Source organism: Falco peregrinus, chromosome 4, assembly GCF_023634155.1.
Source record: "Falco peregrinus isolate bFalPer1 chromosome 4, bFalPer1.pri, whole genome shotgun sequence".
Lineage (NCBI taxonomy): Eukaryota > Metazoa > Chordata > Aves > Falconiformes > Falconidae > Falco > Falco peregrinus.
Window position 1 is genome coordinate 92,257,822 of NC_073724.1, and position 18,625 is coordinate 92,276,446.

Genomic DNA, 18,625 nt, shown 5'->3' on the forward strand with positions numbered 1-18,625 from the left:
TGTTTCCTGCCTTGATGGAAACACCTAGATTTGTTATTGCAAAGCTAGGGGCAATCTCACAAAGCCAAGCTTACGCCAACCGAAGGAGAAGAGAGCGCAACACACTGTGCATGCAAGGGTGGAGAACAGGAGCATGGGATTTGGGGTTGTGGTTTTGGGTGTGCATGTAAATTGTTTGTGTGGGCAATTTGCTGTTTTTACAGTGAAAAATCCTGATCTTCCAAAACTGCCTGTGTGGAAAATAAGGGAGTACAATTTTCACTACTCAGATTTATAATCTGCTCTCAAAAGTATGCCCACAGGAAGCAAAATTAGAATTTTCTTCTCAGGACAGTGCTAGCTCAGGATTTTAAAATACATCTTGAGCTAACATTTTTGTGAGTCATCCTGCATCACCGAATAAAGATATACATGATGTGAGCACTGCAGATTTAGGAATGAGCCAGGGTTGTTTTGTTGCTTTGCTCCATTATTGAGAATTTTCTGATTCTGCCACCAGTGGTTCGTTAGGTTGAGCCTGTCTGTAGTACAGCTTCACAGGACATGATGGAGAGGTTACTCCGGTTCTATAAACATGCTGCTAAAGTTTGAGCAGCCAAAATATGTGACTATGGTTTTTTGTGGTGCTTTCATGGGTATCATTACACAGAATATATAGGTAGGTACCAGCTCACAGTCTTATATCCTCAAAGGAAAAAAAATAATGTCAATTTCCATGTGTGAAATTATTCTGTTTAACAGGAGATATATCAATACACCACAACAGGGTGTAAAATATGTTTGCTTTGTAATTAGACCAGCTGTGTTGGGAGAACAAAGCAGGGGTTAAACAAGGCCACATGTTTAATCAGAGGTCTCACAGGGCTATGAATACAAGGAAAGCTGATCTTTTTTCATGATATCAATATAATGCAGTCATCCTGTGTGGGTTTTGCATACCATCCTGTCCACAACCAGAGAAGTGACTCCTATTTCAGTAAGAATTAAAGCAAAAGCAAAGGAAGAGCAAAGGGGTGAGGGAGTTGATCTGGAGGAGATGATGATAAATCCCACTGCATCTTGTAACCCCCTCCTGTTCTTTCCTCCACAGTGGCATTATTTTCCCATCATAACCACTTCCTTAATAAACAGTTAAGCTTTGTGTTTGGAACCTAAACATAATTTTTGGGGCTGAGGGAGAAAGGGACTGGGTGGCTCAGGGCTTGGCGGTAACAAAATAAGTCTACAGTGGCTTGAATTTCATCCAGGTTGTGTTGCCCTTGATTTATTATCTGTCCTCATGGAGGGGAATCACTGTCTCCCCTCCACACTGTTTTGGTGTGTCTACCCTGTAGTAACATCAAGCAAGACAAAATATCATGCATTTATTTTCTCACAAATATTGGACTGATTTATTTCAAGAAGCGAATTCTTGGTGATGCTCTTCATGCTCCTCTGTAATGGAAACTCAGCTCAATAGCCAAGTGAATGTTGAATAAATGAATACAGGTATTCAGTCCTGATGCTTGATTACAAAAGTGATAAGGACAGAAAAGCAACGAGCCATGTGGCTACATCTGCATGTACAGTCCCTACCTTCACTGATAGCTGTGGGTCAATCTGGTGTCGCTCACATTTCTGTAATGCACAGAATGGGGGGACTGCTATGCCTCTGCTGTCCATGCTGGTAATTGTCCGCGGCCTGAGATACTCCCTTGCTTTTCAGTGCCATCAATCTGGCAACCTCCCATTGTATGTAATTATTATTAATTTCCTCCCCCCACCCTCAAATGCTTGGAAAATGATGAGATAGTTTGCTCACATACAGTTTTCATGAAAGAAACAGCTGGGTTGTTCTATCTCTTTACAAAGGCTTTCTGCGTATCTGTCGAGCTGGAGTGTAGCGTGATGAGCTGTTTCTGTTGAGAAACCAGAGTTTACAGAATAAACAAAGTTGAGGTAAACCCTGATTATGAGGAAAGTCTGCATGTTAGGCTCCCTTGCAGCCTTCATTCACACGACTGGTCTGTACTTTTGGAAACACTTCCAAGGTTTTTCACTTGTGAATTGGTGTAAACGGCTTGTTGGAGCCAGGCGTGCCTAAATTCTCACCAACTTTTCCTTAATCTCTTTTGACTTGAACAGAGCCTCAGACAGGCGTGAGGAGATCAAGGGGGTCCCTGGGGAGTGCTCAGTTAGTGTGGTACCATCCAGCAGAACCGGTTCGGTGCTTCCAGCTCCCAGCCACACACTTCATTTTATGCTTTCGTAGATGGGAGAAGAAGCAAAGCGATGTGTGTCAATAAGCTAAAGGGAATTATCTCATGTACAAGGAACAGCAAACTCTGTGTTTTCCCTTGTTCGCTCTGGGATTTCTGCTATTTGTACTAAATTCAGTGCACCAGAGACTGAGTGCCGCTCCTGCTCCCTGAGGGCTATGTTCAGACATGTTGGGTCCTTGGGGTGGGAGTAGCATGGCAAGCAGGATCTGATGGAAAATCAGCTGCAAGGGGAAGTGGCAGAGCTCAAACATATCTTTTTCTTGGACTTTGTGCCTCTGTATAACCTAACCACAGCCTAGGTACCCTTGCTACTGCCAGCTCTTCTCGCCGGGGCACTGTGACATGGGGTGGGAAGGGTCCCCCATTGCCTTCGGCTTTTCTGGCTCCTCTTCAGGCCCTGCTTGAGCCCTCACTTGATGACAGCACACAGGGCCCAGAACCTTTTCATCACACAGCTATTGATTTTTGCAGTTACTAGTATTGGTGTAGGTGGGATGAGGCATGTGTTGATGTGCCTCACCAGCCCAGAAAAGATCATGCAATTCAAATGCTGATGTAAAAGCCTGATTGCCTGCTTTGCCATGTGGTGGGAGTTAGAAAAGTGTCCTCAGTGGGTGTGAAATGCTAGATCTTTATTTGGACAGCCAAGAAGCCCAAGGTCTGTTGTTGACTTTACTTCAGTCCTTGCTTTAACAAAGTGTCTTCCCTCTTCGTTGTGGGATTACCTGTAAGAGGCCTGGGTGAGATCTCTAGGTCGTGTGGCTTTAGTTGCTGCTGTTTCCAGTGCAGTGGGATTTTGCAGTTTTGAAGGCAGGAGGTGAGTGGCTTTCTAACTAAATACTCCAAGATTTCTGTTTGGTTTATTTTGCTCAGAAGAAGGTTCCAAGATAGAAGGCTGATTAAGAATGATTATGTGCTCACACTCACTGTCCTTTAGCCAGATCTTCAAAGAGAATTTTATTTGTTTGTGTTATGAACCAAATTTCTTGAGATCTGTGCTTACAAGAGGCTGTGATATTACCTGGGCATTATTAATTGGGAGACGCTTACTACCTTCTGCTGCTCAAAAACAACTAGAACATGTTGTTTGTGAAATGTGAAAGAAAAATGAAAACAATTTCCTATTTTCTGTCTTTGAAGTTAAGGGGGAAAAAACCCTCAGAGTATAGCTGAATTACCACATAAAGCAAAGTTGGGGTTTTTTTGTTGTTTTTTTTTTTATTATTATTATGTAAAGATCAAAGTAGAGGGAGAAAAGTATTGAGAGGCATTTACTTTGATGAGTTTGGTTAAAAAGCAAAACTTGGTTTGATGGGGGAGATACAAACACAAAACACTATGTGCCGCAGATTTGCTGAATATGTTAAAATAGTGCTGAGCAGTATTAAATTAATGCAAAACTGAAGATTACACAAGGGTAAACGCTGCAGCTAATGTTTGACTAGAGCTGAACTGAGGGCTGAGTGCCTCCACTTAATTTGCAGACCATGCCCACGGCAACCCCCAGGAGGCTGGGAGTGGAGGAGACAGACATTTTATAGTGAGGAGCCACATTATTATTTTTAAATTTAGGAAAAAAAAAATATCTGGCTAATGTTACTGCTTCTAAACGTTGGGGAGAGGCAACTGAGAGAAAGCAAGAAAGAAGAATCAGTGAGTGGCTTTTGGAGCTGAAAGAGAAAGATCTACTAAGCTAATACCCAGTAGGTGTGAATGTCTCTAGTAAATACTAGATCATAAATAGAACTAAGAAAATCAGCGTCGTTCAAAAGGCATGCTGCAGATAGCTAATCAGCCTAAAAGGGACTTGCAGCCACTGCTCAAGCATGTGCATGAAAAGTGTGCTTTTCATGAGCATTCATTTACACACCATCCAACAGTGGAACGGTTGTGGTGAGTGAACATGATGGCATAGGGAAAGCAGTGAAATACAAAGTGGCTTTCAAGTTCAAACAAATATTTGAAAATTATTTCTTCCACTCCACCCAGCTCAGACCATGGGACATTTTCCCTCCCTAGCAAGACTGGCCTTTCCCATCACACTGCCTGGCGGCCTGATCCTACTTTCTGGAACGAAGAGCACAGAAGACTGCTCTTGCTTTGCAATTAAGAGTTTTGTACAAGATCTTCCACTTTGGAAGAATATGTTTGAACCCCTGACAAGCTGTTGCAATTCCCATTTGCATGAGTAGTTGGAGAAATGAAAGGAAAGAGGAGGGCAGCACCAGGCTGAGACTGTAGCTGGTTTAAACTTATTCCTCAGATAATTTTGTTTTGGTCATTGAAGCCCTAAGTGCCTTTTAAGCATGATATGCTATGTCCTCAGTAGCACAGCAGTGGATATCTTTAGATTGGGTTTTCATCATATACTTTAATTTTCTAGGCCAGGGGATGACCATAATTGCTGAACAATTCAATGTAATGGAATGGGCAAATTCAGCGCTTTTTACTGCATTTTTCCACAGAATATCTAAAATCTTCTTTTCCACCATAACCCATGTTTATGAAAGCAAGTACTTAACCCGCACATTTCCTGGACTTGAATCATTTCCTTAATAAGGCATAAAATTTTGCAAAATCACTCCCCTTACATTAACACATCATTATAAGGAGATATCAGTGTTTAGCACGTCAGAGGCAAACACTAGTCTGTGCAATGTACAGCTACACCACTCAGCTTCGGAGCCACGTACCGTGGCTTTCTAATAATAATTCTATAAAAGCAAGAACTTTCCTTCCTTTCTTTCCTTATTTTTTTAATTCAGTGTTTTAGTCCTAGCTGTTATAGGCTGTTCTCTTGCACAGGATGAAGTATGTCAAACATGCTAGCTTTGCTTTTAGTTTTGGCTTTGATTCTGATAAGCAGAAACAAAACAGCAAGCGATGGCTACAATTTGAAACTGCTATAACCGCAGTTCATAAAATAATATTAAAAGATGACAAAAGTCATAAAAATCTCTGTGTTCCCTTCTGTTTCTGTGTTCTGTCAGACAGGAATCTCCTTTTCCAGGGAGACACTGGAAAGGCTAATATATTACTTCAAAAATAAAATAAATGTATACAAACCAGAATTTCTCCTGTCATGGGGCTGTGAACTTACTGTACTGCTGTAGGACACTTGAACGTCCAACACCCAGCGACCTGGGCAAACAGGTAGTGTAACTCCCAGGAGCAATTCCTCAGGCATCAAAAGATTTGCTTGCTTGGATTGACTTTAAGCACGTGCTCAGAATCTGGTCTTCACGCAGATTTCACATTGCTTTGTGACCTTTGCTTTGGAACAAGACTTCTTACCAGAGCAATTTTGCTGCAACAGCCTTTTGCGTAGAGGGGGTCACCAAGCTACAAACATTCTTATGAGTTGAACACCTCTCTTTGTCCATTGAAAGGGTGGAGTGAGCAAGTCTCTGCAGAACCAGCTGCAGGGATGTGAGCCTAAGCCTTGCTTTGGCTTTGTGCACTTCTGAGCTCTGTTCATTCAAACAACAGAACACACAAGGTGTTTCCTAGGGGAAGGTCTCACAGCTCTTGAAAAGTAGTAGTCAAGAAAGTAAAATCTTGCTTTATTTTTGACTGGGGACAGAGCTCAGATCCACCTGTGTTTCAGGCACTTGGACCATCTATCCCAGGACCCAACTCTTGCTCATGAGAAGGTCACTCAGCAGCTTTGTTCCTGGCTAAACCATAGCAGGCTCAGGTTTACATTAATAAAAATCTGTAAGATGCCATCGTTTCATATGTTAACACAAGTCAGACTCTGATGGTATCTCTGAGCCTTCTCCTGTTTTGTGAGCACACAGTCTGGGTTTTGACTGTTCAAGACACATTGAGATGAGCACACCAGCAAATAAAAAGAATAACAGGTTTAATAAAGACCTGAGTGATACAGGGTTAATAAAAACTAAACACATGAGGGCTAGTTACAACCAGAATTAGCACTGGTAGCATGCTGGGTCAGTTCTTTACAGTGTGTTCAGGGGTAGGATGAGTGGCTAGAAGCATGTTACTACAGTGAGGCTATTTGTGTGGGACTGGGCTTAGTTGTCTCAGAAATGTGAAATCATAATTATTGGGTTCCTTTCAGTTTGGAGCAATCCAGAAACGATACATCTTCTGAGTGTGTGGGAGGAGAATTTCCTTCTTTTCTTGTTCTCTTGCTCTCTTTCTTACATGTTCTTTTCTACTTCTTGATCCTAATGTGTGACAGTAAATAGTACTGGGAGAATTATTCATACTGAATAATTTTGTTGATATATTTCACCCTGGTAACTCTTCAAGCACATTGTGATTTCTCTCGAAAGCGTTTGAAAAATGCCACTAACTGTAAGCCACGTGATATGGTTTCCCTTCCCTAGTTGGGTGACTGGCTCTGCGATGATGACTCTGATGAGACTGCTCAAATGGGTGAGGAATGTGGAGCATGTCTGGGTCTCTCGAATTTTTCATGAGTCATGGGTTTTCCACCAGGTCAGAGCCTTTGGTTAAAAAAACCCCTGCAAACTTAATCTCTGTCATGAATTTCAGTCCAAAACAAGAAAATCCCACTCCCCCTCACTCTGGCTGCCCATTTTCTTCTCCTGTGTTCTGGGTGAAAAACATCCCAGGATTGCCAAGTTAATCCAAATTTCACAAGTAGTTGTGTTAGGGACACTTAGTTTCTACAAATTTTCTGCAGGCACAGTAGAGTAGAGAAGCCCTATCCAAGGTTTGGGTAAAGCAGTCTGAGCAGAAATCCAGCTCCATGCTGAACACCAGGGAGAGGAGGTGTCACACATGCTCCAAGTAAGTGAAAGTTTTCAAAGCTCATGTTTTATTCCTGGCCAGATAAACCAGCAGTGGACAACAAGGAACTGTGGGTGTTGTAGATGAAAAACGGATTAAACTGTGAACGTTAACAGGCAGCAGATAATTGGGTGTATGTATGTGTGTGGGTGAATGCCCCAAATGAGCTTTTGAATTCTCAAGCAGAAGCCTGCTACTTGCTAGCTGCAACTGGTACAGGCTTGTCAGTTTGGGGGCTAAACAAAAATAGCATGTCCTGAATTCTCCATTAATAAAGGGATGTGGGGCAGGGACACCAATTAGGAGATTGATCATGTATTGTGCTTTTGTGTAGAAACTATTCATATTGTGAAATCTGGGGCTTGGTGTCCTGGAAACTAGAGTAGCCTGAAAGGAAGGGCTCCTGCAGAGAATAACTGGTAGTGGAAAAGGGAAGAGGGGGTCAGGAAGAGGAAGGTGATGATCCTAGTAGGAGGAAACTCCCTGGTAGAGGGGAAAGTTCCTGAAGATCAAGGAGGTGGGGAATCATTGCCACCAGTCCTGCTCAGTCACAGGATTGTGACCAGCCCAAGCAAAAGCAGCATGAAGGCTGTAGGTCTGAATACAGACCCATTGCCTGTGTGATTTTCTACATGCTTTCCTTGGCCAACCGAGGATGTGCAGAGCTTGGTGACTGTGCTCTGCCTTCTACCCCATCCACCTCCTTCTACCCCTGGGCCTACCTGAATAAGGGCAATTTGTGCCTGCAAACTGATTTGCAATATAGTGTTTCCAACAAAATAGTGTTTGCAATATAGTAATTCAGCCTGGCACTTTTTAGGCAATCTACAAATATGCAGTATGCATGTCCCTGCTTTGAGGACTTTTGTTGAGGAAAGCAGACAAACGACAGAAAAGCACAGAAAGCAGAAATGACAGTCTCCAGTTTCAAAAAAGGTCAGCAGCACGACAGGTCTAATTCCTATTGACACCGACTTACTGGCTCCTCACATTTTTGTCCTGGTACACAACTATCCAACAACATGTGCTTCATTGCCTTGATGTACCTTTAGCATCAAATGCCTAACTGAAAGCACTACTAGTTTGATACAGTTCTCTGGACCTTACCCAGGGCCCTGTTTCCAGATAACTTTCTATCATGTTCAAGCACACATGGTTACACTTGGGTGGAGAAACTCTCTAAAAAGGTCATTTGTAATTTGGAGAGAATTGTCTCAAATGAAAAGATTTGGAAAAGGTGCTGAATGATCTGGGAAGTGAAAAAATCCCAGTGAAAGCATGGAAAACTAAGGAAAATGTTGATCATTATGATGTGACTGAACTGTAAAAGAACAAAACCCAACAGTAAATAAGCTAATAGCAACACACATTTCCTTTCTGTGTTTCTTTCTTTACTTTCTGTCTTTGTTGCTCAATTCCTTGCTTGCCTTATCTGCCAACCTTCTCTTCTTCCCCTTCTTCCCCTTCTTCCCCCTCTTCCCCCTCTTCCCCTTCTTCCACTGCCCTTCCCTCCCCTCCCCTCCCCTCCCCAGCTGTAAAGAGGAAAGAGTTTGACTGGTCATAGGTCTGATGGGGGGGGGGGGGGGGGGGGGGCGGAGACAGAGCACCCTGGGGTCACCCCAGCTGACTCAGGATTTGTATCTACTACCTTTCCCTGCTTCAGCCTGGGAACTAGGTTCCGCCTGCTGATGGTGATGGTGATGGTGGATCGAGGAGGTTTGCTTATTTACCAGCTCCATTTCCAGCCCACAGGGACCTAGTTAAACTGAGACTTGTTGCTGCAGCCCAGATACACAGGTTAGGAAGAGGCTGCTGCCCAGGCCATTTCTGTGGATGGGGAGCTGGTCGCTGGTGCTCTCAGCAAACCACGAGGGGTCCTGACAGTGCAGAGCTTACAGGTAACGTGTCCTTACCCTGCTCCCAGACTGGGTGCCCTCTCTGACAGAGAAGCAAAAGACAGAGAAGCAAAATCAAAGAAAGAGGGAGAAAAAGAGGAAGAAAGGGTATGGGAGAAGGCAGGAAAGAGAAGGAGTGTGGAAAAAAAAATAAAATAAAGACTCACAAAGAGTCTTTTACTGAGGATCTTTGAGTTTGGCATAGCTCAGAAGGTTACCAGTAAGGCACAGGCAGAAGTGTACAGGCAGGGTAATGTCCCTAAAATAAAGTATGAGCCAGTAATAACAGGGTCTTACAAATAACATGTTACACCTGGTCAGAAAGTCTTGCACAGTATCACACCATTAGATTTAGCGATCACTGTACATGTCAAAGCATGTTCCCACTCCACAACAAGCACTGGGGATGCACAGAAAAGGCTTTTGCTCCAGCTGATAATCCAGTGTTGGAGTAAGGCAGTGCCTGGGCTCAGAGAGACTCTGAGCCCCAGGAGCTGAGGATGCTCTGCTTCATTAGTACAGCACCAAAGCAGGCCTATGCATGAAAAAGTCACTGAAAGTCAAAAAGGTGTCTCTTAGGGTAACATCATAGACATTTGTCAATGTGGCAAAGCAATGAGCAGGGCAAAGACTGTCCTTTCTTGCTCAGTTTTCATATCTGCTGGGAGCTGTTCAGGCAGAAATGAATTTTTCCAGGTATATTTTTAACAAAGAAATTCCACTTTATGGCAAACCTATAGATATTTCATGAAAAGACATGGAGTCCTTTATGCCTTAGAAATGCAAAAGGAGCCAGAACATATTTTTTGAAGTAGTTCACATATTTTTGTTAATAAATTCTTTTATGTGCTTTAGGTACAAGTTCTTCTCCCTGACACATGTTCATTTGCCTCCTAACACATTAAACATATACTAGACTATTTCTTTAAGAAATATAGTCTGAAAATAATCAACATTTTTAGTTGCAATGTCAGTTATTTCTGTGCTCCCCCATGCCATTTTATTATGGTGAAAGCACAAACAAAGCCACCTGGATATGAAATATTGCGCCTGATAAAAAAATCCATACAGTTGGAGAAATTTAAAAATGACAGGAATGGAACAGTAATCTATTCACATGTATAACAGCATCCATTCAGCAAAGGGCACGCTGTGCAGTCACTGGGAACCCAAGGGCCAGTCTCCCAGGCTCTCTGCCTAGCTCTGCTTTTCGACAGTCTCATGAAGGCACTACAGGTTTTTGGGGAGGCAAAGATATGGTGCAGGGAATTAAGAGTAACTCAAATAAGGGACTTACACCCTGAGGAGGTCAGCATCTCTGTTATCTGAATATTTCCATGGCTGTCAGGGTAGGGTCTGGCTGAATGGGGCTGCTCAGGAGCAAAGGCAGATGTTAAACAGGATTGCCAAAGAGCAGGGGTTTTCACAGAGGGATAGCCAAGATCAAAGGAAAATGGCACCACTGGGTTGATCAGGTTGTGGCAATCTGTACCTGTGTAGGAGCAAATTCCTATGTGGTCTGTCCATCTGTAGTTTCTTGCAGGATGAGGGCGGTTGTTTTTTTTCTGAGAGACTTGATGATTCAGCAAAATAAAATTAGTTTCTTTTTCTTGGCATGGATACTCTTTTCAGGATGTTTCTCTGCCCAAGACTGAAAATACTTTCATAAAGAGATGAAATTTGAAAGGTCATTGACAAAGAAACAAACAAACAATCAGGCAGCAAGACTGGAGAAGACATCTGTCCTTCCACAACAGCGTAGATGATATGGAGAATCAAGAAAGTGTTAGCAGTAGACTGAATTTGCAGTATATGCAGTTAACATGCAAGGGACACAAGAAAAACAATAGAGGGCAAGCATTTATTGTCTGCAACCCAAGAGATTTTTTTCTAATGGATGTGATAACTTCCTGAGAGTAGGAAATCCCCAGTTAATACTGGGTGGTTAGATAAAGAAGAAGGAACACCTACAACAGTCTCAGAAGGACCTGCATCCCAAGACTTTATAACATGGGCTTGTTTTATGCACAAGTATAGGCAAAATGGACCATTTGAGTAGGAAGAGTAATGTCTGGAGAAAGAAGGTTTGGCTTCGTTTGCTTCAGGGAAGGACCTTCTTGCCCTGGCACCTCCCAGCTGCTCCTATGTTTGTGTGAATGGAGAAGGCTTGAAGGGTTGAGAGGTTGCAACCAGAATGTGGTGCTGCATCTTTATTTAACTCCGCTATGAATGAGCAAACAATTCCTCACCCCAAATCACCTGATAATCTACTGCCTCTCTTAGGCCCGCTCCCACCGCCGCTGCTTTTAAACCCTTGTAATGCCGCTGATTTCAATGGAGCTAATCTGAAAGGTACACACATGGGAGACAGATAAGAATCACTTTGCTACTATTCTGAATGACATGGCCTGCACTTCACAGCTGGCAAACACGTATATTTAGTGGCACCACCACACACTGGGGATAGTAGATGTTGAAATTACATTAATCTGAATTGAATATTCCAAGCAAAAGTACTGCCAAAACACACACCCGTTTTGGTAGTGGCAATGGAGGGAAGCCAGCGCTCCTCCTCCCACCCCCCCCACAGGGTTCATGTGGAGTCTTTCAATAAGTTTCTGAATGCATAAAGTGGGGGAACGTCATTGTCACCTGACAGGAATGATCACATTTTGATGGTAAATAATTACCAGCTCCCAATTACAAATGTGAGCCTCTTAAACTTCTGTAATTCATGGCAACATGCTTGCTGCCTCCAGCCATAAATCACAGTTTTTGCTAGGGAGTGGGTGAAAGAGCCATCTGTGATGATTTGCATCAAAGTCTCCAAATAGCCTAATTTATCAATATTATGTTCATCTTTTTGCCAATCTCCGTTGGCCCGAGCTCGTCTGAACAAATGTCCCGTTCCTCCCTCCCAGCACAGGTCACCAGGACAGATCCTCCTACACACACATCTGACTCTGCAGCACCCATTCCTGTAGTCTGCCTGCAGTGCTGGAAGGGCAGTTTAACCCAGACACGCTGGTGACCACCTCTTTTAACAAGTCACTGATGCGCCTTGCTTGGTTTTCTGCAGCATGGCATTTATTGCGAGACTAGCAGACGTTATTCATTTTTTGCCTGGAGGTACACCCAACAGCACGGCGCCTCAGTAAGCTGGCAGGGCAGCGATACTCCTACCTTAGTGTTCACATCTCTGCCATGGTCCAAGTGACTCATATACAGTGCTACAGCTGTTTCAGCATTCTAATTTTTTTTTTTTTTTAAAGCCAGCTCTATTGGTGACTAAAGCTTATGTAAGTAATCTAAAACCTCAGTATTTACAATATAAAAGCACCACAAGAAACCCCTCTCAGGCCTTAAGCTTCTGTAGGATTTAATTTGGGGGAATTTTATTTGAAGATGCAATATCCTACCCCCCACCCCCCCTTCTTTCTTTCCTACGTGGAATCAAAAAAGCAAATCTTGGATGGAAATTCACTATTTATAAAAATTAACTTACCTTATTTGTGTAAGAAAGACTGTCAACCTTGATTAGAAAGCATTAATTCTTAAAAGGAGTCACGTAAAGGTTTAACATTATTGTTTTCTCTAGGCCTGAAATGATAGAAGTTTTCAGAAATTTTAAATAAAAAGTGAAAAATGGATATGTGACTCAGGAAATGAGTGTATCTGAGAACTACTGCCAGGGCTGTTTAAAAAAAAAAAAAAAAAAGGCCAAAATAGCTCATCCTATTTTAGGGTTGCGAATCTTACAAAATGCTGAGAGGAAGCACTATCAAACTATGTTCCATTCTGTTTTACTACAGCTATGGCCAACTACAACTCTACAACAGCAGACTTACATTGAAGTATCGCAGTACCGAATCAGTTCCTAAGCGTCATTCCTTTATCTAGTTATTTCATTCACCATTTTAGGTCACGCTCCTTGGCACAACAGTGGGATGTGGTTCACACAAAATTGGCTTTAAAATTATTTAGTTAAACTGGTGCAAGATGTGGTCACTCAGGCTGATTTAAATCTGCTCTATATCAATTTAGTTTAAGTCATTTCCTGATCAGATTAAGCTGAATCAATACAAACCAACTTTAAATAGATTCCAGTATTTGCACTGGCTTAACTAATCTGATTTTAAAACACACCTTTAATTAAAGCAGTGCGTTTCTGAGTGTGGAAAAGGCTTTGCAAGGCAGAACTGCTTGTCCGTGATAATTGGCTAGTATTTTACTACCCTGTTGTGCTAATTGTGACCTGTAAAATACATTGAAAAAGCAATGCTATGCCTGAGAAGCATGACAGTAGGTGAGACTTCCAATAAATGCTGCATCTTCACCGTGGCTTGGCGCAGTCCAGATCCAGATGTGGGAAGAGAGTTGTGGCCTGTCAAAAGACAATTAGCATATTTACCAGGCAGACGTGTTTCATTTATGCAATAGGCCACTCTCTAGAGAACCGACAGTAGTTGGAGAAAGCAGTTGTACCTGCAGCTTGGGGGTTGTTTCAGTCTCTTTTTTTATTTTGTTTCAGTCTTTTTGACTTGGCTGTTCTGAACATTTCTCACAATTTTGTTAGCAAGGAGACATCGTGGAGAAACATTATAGGAAAGCTTTACTCATAAAGAATATATAAAACTTGCGCTTTATCCCAGGGTTAGAATTGTGACCTTTCTTTGGATTGTTGAAGTAGGGGTTTTTGCTATCTCCGTGAGCACTGTTGTGTATAGTCTGCTAGTCACATACGTTCTGTGCTTGATTCAAACTCAGAAATTTGCACAGTATTTTTGGTTAGCAGTCCAAAAGTATTAGAAACATACTTAATCTCCTCTAGATAATTGATGCTCCAAATAACAAAGTAGCCAGGAAGCTCATGCGTCGTTATTGCCTTTTTGCTAGCAGGGAACTGAAATGCAGGGAAACAAAACTAAGATGCAGCCCACCTCTCCTATGCATCTTGCACGTCACCAAGTGGCCACACACATCTGCCTGCAACATCTGCCTGGGCTGCTGGGAGAGGTGTGTGGGAACAAGAGGGGCAGAGAGGGATCCACTCAGGATCATTTTGGCTCCTCAGTCATTCTGTTGATTCTGCAGGGACATGGAGCTCCTCCTGGGCTGATCACATCTTCTTAAGCAAGGTGCCCTCTTCCTCCTTTAAGAATTGAGAGACCCAGCAGGAGACTTTGTGTGTCTCCACATACTAAGAATGTAGATTGCCCAGTTTTGTTTTCTTGTCTTTTGTATCACATTTCATTAGGTCAAAGCAAAATGGATGTTATGAGACTAACCAGGTGTAAAAAAAAAATATCCATCTTCTCTATAGTATGAAATTTAAAAGGTTTTGCTGCTGTGTCTTAGAAGTCTGTAAAATAAAAAGAGCCTGGCAGGCTGGCAGCAGTGTGAAAATTTAGGGACAGTGCCAACTGTTGCAGCAGGAAATAATGGGCTTCCTGTATTACTCCGCAATGCCCCAGTGCTGTATAAAAAGGGGAGCGTGAGACCTCTCTGCTTTGGAGAAGGAGAGAAGGGTAGTCAGAGCTGTTACCCCTGTGCTCTCCCCATCCTCTTTGGAAAGCTGAGGCAGAAAAGATGCTGTCTTAAATACTTCCTGGGGAGTAGAGTGGGAAGGCTGTGTAGAAACCTTCCAAACACTGTGAGATGAAGCAGCTATGGACAACGAATGTCATCTAAAGTGGTGTAGGCATAGTGTATGGGTCTCCTGCACGTATCTCCCAGCTCTGAAGGGTGAGGACAGGATGGCAGAGGACATTCTCCATCCCAGAACAGGTCAATAAGCCCAGACTGAACTTGGTGCTCCTTGGTCTAGTTGACTAGTAGCTAACTTAGGTATTGCTGCATGGTGCAGATACACACCTCACCCTGTGCCTGAGAAAAGTGGAGCTGCATTGTTCCACTTGTTGCTTGGTTTCACTGTGGAAAACACACCTAGTAGTGTCTTTGTTTACATACAATGTAGATGTAAAGCAGACTTTGTTTTGGATTTGATGTGACACAGTTTGCTGCCCATAGGCCAATGTCACCCAGGAAGTGCTCCACAGTAGCCTGCAGCTATTGTCCCATTTTAATATGGGGCATGGGGATATGAGTCCATGGAGCCCAAATCTCACAGTGCAGTGCCCTATCGTGACTAAAGGGCGCTTCGTCTCATCAAAGTGAAACAGACTATATGCGAACCTGAAGCCTGGAGGGGTCCCAGATGGATAATGGAGCTGTGCTAGTTAATTAAAATTGGTTGGGACCCTGACAAGCTGCCAGTGTGCCTAACAGGCAGAGCTTGAACATGCCCTTGCTTAGGATATTTTTGGAGAGCATACAAAAAGTTAAGAGTGTGCAGCCAGGCACATTATAACAACTTGCATCCCACCTTGTAATTTCTGGTTTTAAAACCTATCTGGATGAGTCAGAAGCAGCACACTAGTGCAAAGAAAGCACACATCCAGGACCCCTTCTTTTACTGTGGGATTAAACCCTGCAATTGCCTGTATTGGTCTGTTACTCTTTGTGTTTCCAAAGATTTCCAAATGATAGTTGGGGCTGAATACTGTAAGTGCATTAGGGACCCTGTGAGACCCAGACCCTGGCCCCTGAAGCTGAACAGCTCAACTGGTAAGGTGTAGAAGGATGGGGTGAGAAACAGAAGCATAGACAGATGGAGTGATTTCTGCAAGATCATGCAGTAAGCCAGTGGCAGAAACAAAACTAGATAAAAATCAAGTCTGGTGTGAAAGGCTATTCACCATGTGAATTCACAGATGTGAAACACACTTTGATGGGTCTCAGACCTGGTCTCACAGACATGTGCAGTGAAGGCAGGCTAGGATTTTGGTCCTCAGACAGAAATACCTCTGCAAGCCAGCCATGCTGGGACTACCACCCTTCCTGTCACAGGGCTTATGATATCAACCCTATTCAAAACTGAACAGAAGACTGAAAGCTGGGCCAAAGTTTGTCCTTGTTAGTGATGCAGAAAAAGTCTGGGCAGAGGAGATGGGGAAGAAGAATCTCAGGGACCAGTCTGAGGACAGGTAAACATAGCTGAAGGTGGAGTCAAGTGCACACACTCTTGCTTTGCTAGTTGTAGGTGATCTTCTAGGGAACGATCTCATTCCTCAAAGGACTTGACCCTAGCCACTGGAGTTTGTGCAGAGGCTCGTACAGATGTCAGAGGAGCTGGATCAGGCCTTTGGAAAGAGTTGGTGATATTCTAATGAATAAAACCCCCTGTGTCTGGTGCCCATAGAAAGCTGCAAAGTTACTAGTGCAGTGCTCTACAGGACCATGAGCTCACACTCACAGAGACACCCAGCTCTGCACCAGCAACACACCCACATTATTCTTGCAAACTCCTGAATGGAAACTTTCCAAAAACAATACCACAAAATACATATCTGTCCTTCTCTTTGCAACAGGCAGTGGTGTAGTTAAGGGTAGACTTGGTCAGACAGAGTATAATCACTTTTTATTTTTGGAGGCAGAAGTTTGCCTGCTTTTTGGCAGCTGTAAGTGTGGGTACACCAGGAAAAAAAAAGCCCCAACAGCCTTCTTTACCTTACATAGCTTCTAACCCTTTCTCTTACTGAAACTGCCCCTGAAATGATATCCTTTATGTAGACCACAGATACGTGATGGTGCTGTGATAGAAGCTTTGATAATATCCCAACTGCTCGACATTCTGACATTGTCTTTGCATAATTATCTCGGAGCTGATTAAACAAAACAAAAGAAAACCAGAACTTTGCCTACAGACTCCTTTTTTCCCCTTGCAGGACCTATTCTTGCCAGTACCAAGGGTGGCTGGCTTTCTCAGCTGGCTCCTTTCTGACTTGTCCCCCACTGAAAAGCTTGAAACGTCATCACTCTTCACAAGAGTTCATCTTCATGGAGTGGGTTTCCAGAATCTGCAGCCACATTGACGTAGATGTTTAAGTGACAAAAGCACTGTGGTAAGTCTTATCTGGCAGCTGGCTTGCTGAAAAGGACCAAAATGGAACAGGCTATTTGCTGTATCTTCATCAGACAACTCTCCAACAGTCAAGATTTTCAAAAAGAGCGGCCTAAAGCAAGAGAGTTTCGACATGTGCAGAGGTACATGAAAAGTGGTCTTTTTCCTAAAGCAGCAACCAAAAGTAGACTTAGAAGGTAATCAGCAATAGCAATTTATAGATAAATCTCCTAAAATATGTAAATATAGGGTCCTAGGCCTTACCTGCCCCATTTATGAAGCTAGTAAAGGACAATAATTTACATTTCACTTGGGACTGCATTAAAATAGTAAAGCTTGTTTCCTGCATCTGATACAGTGAATAGGCAGCTTTCTGCTGTCATTCGTAGGCTTTGGATCAAGCCAACAACTATCATTTGGCCTGTTTTACTCAAAAGCCAAAAAACATCAAAGTCAATATGATTTTGTTTTGCTTTGTCCTGTTGTGCATAGCCTGTATGATTGCAAACATAAGGGTGAAAAATATTTTTCCAATAAACAACTCTTTTTTAGTGATTTTTTATAAAACTTGTTTCTAAGACAACTTGTTTTCACTGAAATTTGAATCACATTTACGAGACAAGATGCCACCAGTGAGAGGTGCCTTACTTCTACATTCACTGACTTTGCACGTTTTAGTCAACTTCAGTGTTTCAGGAGCACAGATTCTTCTCCTCCAAAGTCTCATTGTTTATTAAGCAAAAGAAGGGCACGGAAAATAACGAGATGTATTTTTTGGAGGTTTACTTTTGCAAAGTTGGGTAATTTTTGCAGTGTTAGGCAGGAGCACTTCAAAGTTCATTAAAGAGCCTGTGTCAAGAATTTAAGGACCCATTGCATTGCAACTGTGTCAAGAATCTGAGGACCTGTCATCTTGGGATCCATCCCTCTGAGTGAAGAAAACTGAAGAAGACAAAGGTCCAACTCTGTATTTGAATCATACTCATAATTTCTTAAAATTCAGGGATGTTCTGATCGAAGTCTGACTTTATTTCCTACTAGATAAAGGAGGGAGATTCAAAACTTGCTTGTCAACCCAGGTTCAAACTTCTCCGAAGTTTATTTCAGGGCTGAATAGTTCTGCTGCTTAAATGGCTGGGAAGAGGCTCAGTGGAGAATTCAGACTACAGGAGTTACACGATGACATAATGTGTTAATCTTTTGCTATTTCTCCATGTCTGTTTAAAAAGCATCCATCAGGATGACTCCACACACTTGAGTAATTATTTTAAATATATACACAGCTATGGATGAAAATCCAAGATATCTTAATATGCTCTACTGCAACTGTTCCTGTGCCAAAGCAAGATGCTCCATCAACTTGCTGTCTTGATTTGCTCAACCTGTCATCTCCAATAAAACCTAAGAAAATAGATGCATCTTGCCAAGATGCCCCCAAGTCAGCGAATTTGAGGTTTTTCATACAAAGAGGGCAGAGGCTGCTCCAGAATGGAAGACCCTGCAGGGGAAATGCCTGCTATCACTGCCTCCTTCCTAAACAAAGGATCTCCTTCCCCAGGACTGCACCTGTGGCAATATTGTGTGTGGGAGGAAGATCTCTTGAATAGCCACAAGACAAGCATGCTAGTTAAATCCATCTATTCTTCTTTGACACTTTATATTCCGACTTAACGTTCCAGTGGTTGTAAAATGCTAGCCTTTTGGAGCTCTTCCACACTGGAAAA